The sequence below is a fragment of the Triticum aestivum genome, chromosome 2D (assembly GCF_018294505.1).
Source record: "Triticum aestivum cultivar Chinese Spring chromosome 2D, IWGSC CS RefSeq v2.1, whole genome shotgun sequence".
Lineage (NCBI taxonomy): Eukaryota > Viridiplantae > Streptophyta > Magnoliopsida > Poales > Poaceae > Triticum > Triticum aestivum.
In genome coordinates, this window is record NC_057799.1 from 476,222,087 (window position 1) to 476,229,365 (window position 7,279).

At 41.4% G+C, this 7,279-nt stretch overlaps 1 long non-coding RNA gene across 1 annotated transcript; it reads right to left on the reverse strand.

Annotated features, from left to right (window-relative positions):
- Window positions 1–3,888: 3,888 nt before the first annotated feature.
- LOC123053931 (uncharacterized) lies at window positions 3,889–6,428 on the reverse strand. The gene is made up of 5 exons (XR_006425969.1): window positions 5,921–6,428; window positions 4,934–5,126; window positions 4,681–4,799; window positions 4,397–4,598; window positions 3,889–4,178 (listed from the first exon to the last, which is right to left on the reverse strand). It is a non-coding gene; the product is annotated as an uncharacterized lncRNA (long non-coding RNA).
- Window positions 6,429–7,279: the final 851 nt, after the last annotated feature.

Consider the following 7,279-nt stretch of genomic DNA (forward strand, 5'->3'; position numbering starts at 1 on the left):
CACAATCTGGATACATATTGAAAGTGGGAGCAATTAGCTAGAGTAGCTCCATGCAGAGCATTGTAGACAAAGAAAATTTGCAAAATACATACGGCTCTGAATGTGACAGACCCGTTGACTATACTTCTCTCACAAGCAAAACATGATCACACCTAAGTACTCTTGGGGTGTTAATCACATAGCGACGTGAACTAGATTATTGACTCTAGTAAACCCTTTGGGTATTGGTCACATGGCAATGTGAACTATGGGTGTAATCACATGGTGATGTGAACTATTAGTGTTAATCACATGGTGATGTGATCTAGATTATTGACTCTAGTGCAAGTGTGAGACTGGAGGAAATATGCCCTAGAGGCAATAATAATGTTGTTATTTATTTCCTTATTTCATGATAAATGTTTATTATTCATGCTAGAATTGTATTAACTGGAAACTTAATACATGTGTGAATACATAGACAAACATAGTGTCAGACTACTCCAGGATGCTGCTACTGCGACACTACGATGAAAGACCCTTCGAGAAACTGTGTGCGATGCAATAATCGCAAACGGTGTTGTATGAAAACCGTTAGAAATGTATAAAATGTTTGCGATGACGGATGCATCAAACACGGTTCAAGTTTTAGTTGCGTGTGCGATGAAGGGCATACGGTTCAGTTCAATTAACTGTTTGCAATGAGGAGGAACAAAAGAAACGGGCAACCAGATGAAGGCTTGTGCAATACACAACATACGGTTCACTCGGATGAACTGTTTGTGATTAGGCAACACAAAAGAAACGGTCAGCCAGATCAAGGTGTCTGCGATATACGGCATGCGGTTCACTCGGATGAACTGTTTGCGTTGAGACATGACAACAGAAATGGTTCAACTTAACAAGATGTGTGTGATACGCGGCAAACACAGGTCTATAATTAGAAATGTGTGTGAAGACCGATAATAACACAGACGGTTGCTGCGAATAAGATGTGTGTGTTGTGCGATGGGATTGCATACAGAACGACAACATATATATATATATATATATATATATATATATATACACATATACATATATATATATACATAAACACTATTCTAATCACGGGATCAGAATAATATTCTGATCACAACCTGAACTGCCTGAGTAACGCGCCTGAACTTCCCTTTGTACGAACCCGACCTTCGGGTTATCTTCGCAACCGTGGCTTCTCCCGCGAATTATTCTTGTTAGTCGTGTACTATACGATGTTAGTGTAATCTAGAAACGTTTTTTAGCAACTAAATACCGGTTTTAAATAGGAATCTCGCTCGTTGGTGGATTTTGCTCTCGGGTCGTGATGAAATTGCGTTTTTTGCAATTTTACTGCCTGAGTTGTTCGACCTGAACTTCTCCCAGTGCACACCAGTATCATGACCCAAGTTAAATTTTTGGCAAAATGTAAACGGTTTAAGAGCAGTTTTGAAAACCGTTTTTTCTTCATACAAAAACGTGAATCGTATTTTCGATCGCATTTCTAAAAAAATTATCGGAATGAGGCAAATAATATGGCGTTGGAAAGCTGCTGCAAAACCGCTCCTTCCACATGTTGAAAGTTTTCTCTAATTCCCTAGGGTTAAATAGTAATTTGGAAAATTGTAAAATTTCGCAAATCGAACAGTCGAGTTCGTATTTCGATGTCATTTCTAAACGGCTAATCCAATTGAGGCAAATGATATGGCGTTGGAAAGCTTATGAAAATGCGCTACTTTTTCATCTAGAAAGTTTTTTCTAATTTTGAACGATTTAAGAGTAATTTAGAAAACGGTACAAGTTTCAGCGAGTTCGTATTTTCGATCTATTTTTTTAACCGTACATCCGAATGCAGCAAATGATACGGCGTTGAAAAGCTTGAGGAAATGCGAAAAATTTTGGTATATATTGTTTCTCCCAATTCCTTACTGTTTTAAGTCAATTTTAAAAATGGCTAAAAACATATTTTGCCGTAATTTCCATAAACTTTATCGGAATGGGGCAAATAATATCCCGTTGAAAAGCTAAAGAAAATGCTAAAATTTTCATGTTGATGGTTTTCTGTGATTCCTAGCCGTTTTCAAGTAATTTTGAAAATAGCGAGATCATTCGTTCTGCCTTTATCGCGAAACAGATTCTTCAAAAATGCACCACGTGAAGAACTTGAACTTCTCAGCATGTCTACTTGAACTTCACTCTGTTTTTCACGTGCTTTTTTGCTCGTAGATCTCCATCCACTGATCGGAATTGAGCAAGTAATATACCGGTGGAAAGCTGCTGTAAAGACGCAACTTTCCCATGTTGATCAGTTTTTCATACTCGCGACGGTTTTAAAAGTTTTTCATCTGAAATTCATTCAGTGTAGTAGTTGAACTTCCTACTGTTTTCACGTTGAACTTCTCACTGTTTTCACTCTGACGTATCTTTAATAACGAGGAAAATCTGAGTTTTCTATAATCATCGAACTTCTCCATCCTTTTAATATGACCTTCTTGGTTTTATTTCTTAATCATTTTTTATGAATAAAAATATTTTAAGACACCAAAACAACATTTTTGTGTGTGTTTTTGCATTGGTTTGCACATCAAACCGCGTCATCTTTAGAAATTGAACTTCTCATTTTCTTTTTATTTTCTTTCAACATTGTTTAGCACGTCGAACCACGTCATCTTTCGAAATTAAACTTCTCCTTTATTTTTGTTTTCTTTCAACATTGGGTTGCACGTCGAACCGCTTCATCTTTAGAAATTGAACTTCTCATTTTTTTTTGTTTTCTTTCAACATTGGTTTACACGTTGAACCGCGTCATCTTTAGAAATTGAACTTCTCCCTTTTTTTTCTTGCATGTTTTACCTTGCATGTTTAAATTTATTTTGAACTTGCTGAGATAACACACTTGACCTTCTCGAACACAACAATTTGACCTTCGCAAAACATAAATTAAAGCCAAACTTTTGACCTACAAAGCATGTATAATTTTCTCCACCTTTTCAAGAATAAGCGCTGAATCGCCCCGTTAGTTTGACTTGAACTTCTCCTGCACATGAATAAGCTGTTGAAAACACGCAACTTTCCTGCTCCGTTATTTAAATTTGAACTTCTAGTTTTTTAAGAAACGGGATTTTTTAGAACTTTTTTACTTGTTCCTTTTATTCTAATTTGAACTTCTAGTTTTTTATAACGTTTTTTTTCATAAATTCTTTTGAAATGTTCCTCTTTTTAATTTGGACTTCTCCGTTTTTTTACAAACGATAAAAGTCCATTTTTATAATGGTTTTTGAAGTACTTTTTTATTTGAACTTCTTGCTCAATTTTTTTTAAACTTATTGCGCTAACCGGTCTCCATTTTCCTCCTACTAATGTTCATGTGCACAGCATGCGTGCGCACATAGAAGAATTATAGGCAGCCACACACTGATGTTGCTGCTTTTTTCCTTCATTTAATATACACATTGAACCATATAGGTTGTCAGGATGAACTTCTGTCTTTCTGCTCCAGAGAAGAGCGGTGCATCGGTGAATAATGCAAACTACTGGGCGTCATGAGGCCCCAAAATATGGATACAAAATTTTGACAACAAGTGAATTGCTCGACATAATAGGAAGGTCTGCTCTTTTTAAATGAAACTGATGAGATTTTTCATTTTGCAATCAAGTGGTGTCACTGATAAGGACACCGCTGCCTACAGATCCTCTCGGACGGCGGAAATTGAAGAAGAGACATCAGCTGTAGAAGTTTACCTATCTGATTCATTACTTCAAGATAACAAGTTGATGACCATCAGCACAAGAGCAGTAGGTTGGCGATACAGCAGCGAACGACTTGGGCCTGCATCATTGGACGACCAATGGTGGCAAAGATGAACGGCCTGGGATTTGTACATCTCGTAGAAAGGTGTAGAAAAGGTTAGAAAACACACAAAAACCAGTTTAATACATGTTTTTTTGGCTGCACAAACTTCGTGCATTAAAAAAAATAACTCGGTTCGAGTAAAATATGCTACTATACATACATACACATGTCCATTACACTTTGGTAAAATGATTAGATGCTACCACCAATGGACAATTTGAAACCCTATGTTTTCTCTTCACCACACATCCTCTCCCCATCTTCTCGAGTGCTACGGTGTCCGCTCAACTTGGCACCGTAGATGAACAAAGTATAAAATTTGTCTCTGCTGCAGTTAGATGAACAAACGATTAGAGTTGGTTCCAAATGACCATGTTCTGATTGGTATGGTTCACTCTGGTTTGGTTCTGACCCTTGGTACTTTTCTCTGCTATTGCAATCACAAGAACATGAGCGCAGAGACAAACTTGTATTATTATGGTTCCAAAACAAGGGGGAACCCATCCAGCATTACTACAAGGCAATAGTAGAACAAGGATTACTTACCAACAATCGCGACAACGCAGCAGAGAAGCTGAAGAACCGCCGCTAGCTCCGAACCGAGGAGGAGTCAAGGAGATCACCACATAGGATTAGATAGAGGAGTGCAAGTGAAGCAACCTTTCTCTTAAAAAAATCAACAATCCAAACTTCAGAAAATCAACAAACTGAACTTCGGAAAGAAAAACAAATTGAACTTCACAGGGCCCTGCAAAATATACACGGTTATAGTCCACTTTATAAACTTCAGAAAATCAATAAACTGAACTTGTAGAGGGCCAGATGCTGACCTTTCTATTCGCAGCGCCGTTGCTGACCCGTAATTGAAGATCGAGGATGATGACCAGCACCTGGACGGGTTCTGGCAGCTGGTGTAGGCTATCTATGGAGGAGGGGCGAGCTAATCTCTCTTAGAAAAACAAGGACAAAACATCAGCTAATCTCTCTCACACACGCAAGCTGAACTACAACAGCACCACCGAGAGCAAAATAGGTAGGTGAGAACTCATTTATATGCACACATGAGTATATTCTTTGATGTACCTGAACCTTTGCAACAGTTTTACATGAACTTCTTGTGTTATGAGGGAGATAGCACTGAGCATGAGAAGGTGTCTTCGTGCTCGTCGCTGTTTCTGATGGCAGTGAACGTCTTAGGGCTGCGTAATTGAACGACCGGAGGTGGCAGCGACGAACGACCTGAGCGTGATGGGCCCCACTGGGAGGAGGCTGTGTGCTGTCCAGGATAGAGTCAACCTTCTTCAACAAACCAATTTGAACTTGAAATAAACCAATTCATCAAAACACTTTTTGTGAACATATCAAACACTCTTGAGAGCACAATTTTTCACTACATTTTTTTCACAAACATTTTGCTGCAACAAATGGCATCTTTTTTGTAAACAACAAGTACCAAAACATCATAACACAAATTGCTAAATGGAACAAATTCCGGAGGAATTTGCGGCATTGTTGAACTGCATATCATGAAAAAGAAAATGTACACACACACACACACACACACACGAAGCATCAACCTCCAAATATTCTAACTTTTACAATTGATATTTCTGAACTTTTTGGGCATGGTCCCAGGTTTTCAAATGGAATACAGGCACGTCCATGCATGAACAGCCAGCATCGGCCATGGCAATGTCTCTTCTCCGGCAAACTGAAATTCACTCATGTGTACAGTACAGAATACATGATTTGAGCCCTCAAAGACCACAAGAGGATCTTAAAATAAAATTTTCAACCCTGATACACACTCATCTCATGGGAAAGCCTTTCCAATATTAGATTAGTAGCATCACGTACAGAGAAAACTTGGCCATAAAGTCAATCAGTACACAAGAAGATTGCTATCTGTTTCAACAAATTGAGAGAGAGAGCATAGGCGTGGGTTCTTGGTGGAATCCATGAATAATTGTTTAAGCGAGTAATGCAAGGGACAACCGTTGTACTGAGAAGATCTGGACAAGAGACAGCTTGTAAGGGCAGTGGCCGTGATTAGCATCGGCCGAACAATACCTGAACTGCAGGTGGGCGTGTTGGTGAGCGGCCGAGGCGGTTGGAGGACGATTATTCTCATAGCTCGGGCAGCCATCAGCAAGGAATGTCGATGGATCTCTGCAAGAGAAGATGCTCAGTTGTAGTAATAACTAGCGGCCGAAGAGATAGCACCATGGACGGCCAATGGAGACGTGGCAAAAGGAAGCTACTTAGCTGGAGGTGTGGCGCGACGATTCAGGGGCTCAGGGGCTCAACCGGCCAGATGCGGGCGGCGGGTCGCGCCAGCAGGAGCAACGGCCGGGCGGGCCGCGATGACGGCGCGTGAGGTCGCCAGCTGCAGGTCTCGATTGGGGTGTGCGCGCGCAAGATGTAGGAGAGATTGGGGATCATGGGGCTCGCGAGGTCACCGGCGGCGGCGCGCGCGAGGTGTTCGGTGGCGGCAGGAGGAGGAGGTGGGGGAGTTGGGAGGTTAGGGATAAGGGTGAGCCGCTCGGTGGATTTGTTTTCTCATCGCGCGATGATTTTTTTTCTCGGGAACACCTCGTCGCGTCCTTATAGGGCTAATTGTGATCCAAATAACTATTCTAATATAGACACACTTATAAGGACATGCTTGCGTAACCGAATTAAACATCCACTTACATAGGTGGCTACTACAACTATGGCATTTGCACACATCAAAGTAAACTATTACATGCATAATTACATAGGTGGCTACTACACACATGACATTTCCACACACCAATAAAGTAAACTATATATTACATGCATGATTAACTGATCGTTATCTACTTCTTGTGACGCTTGCTCTACCTGTGGCTCGATCCGGGCTCGTCGATTTGGTAACGAGGCACTTCCTCATGTCCATGATCCGCCTGTGCATCTCGTAGCATGTTTACACGCTCTTGGCCGCAAACCTGAGGTGAGGTTCATCTAGTTGCCGCATCCAGGCCCCGTGCCAGGATACGGGACTTGTTCTCTGGGCATCCTGCTTCATCTTTTCGTAGTAGGGGTCGATGATGGCCGAGGCGAGTTCGACCAGGGGTCCTTCTTCGTGCTGCCCCAGACCGTGTAGTGGTCACGGATTTCGACAAGGTTCTTGCAGGTCAAGCCCATAACACTGAGCGCTTTTACATCGTTGGTGGTATCCACCGTGGCGAACTTGTAGTCAGTGCTGTTGACAAACCTGTTGAAACGGTCGCAAGGCTCTGTGGCCATGCAGTAGTGGTAGATGAGGACATGATGACGCATGCACAACTGGGCGACGGCAACCTTCTGATCTATGCCGGGACGACCAGCGATGTACTGGAGGTCAATGCCTACCACCTTGTACTTGTCTCCAGCAAGCAACTGCTCAACGCTGTTGATGTAGTCATC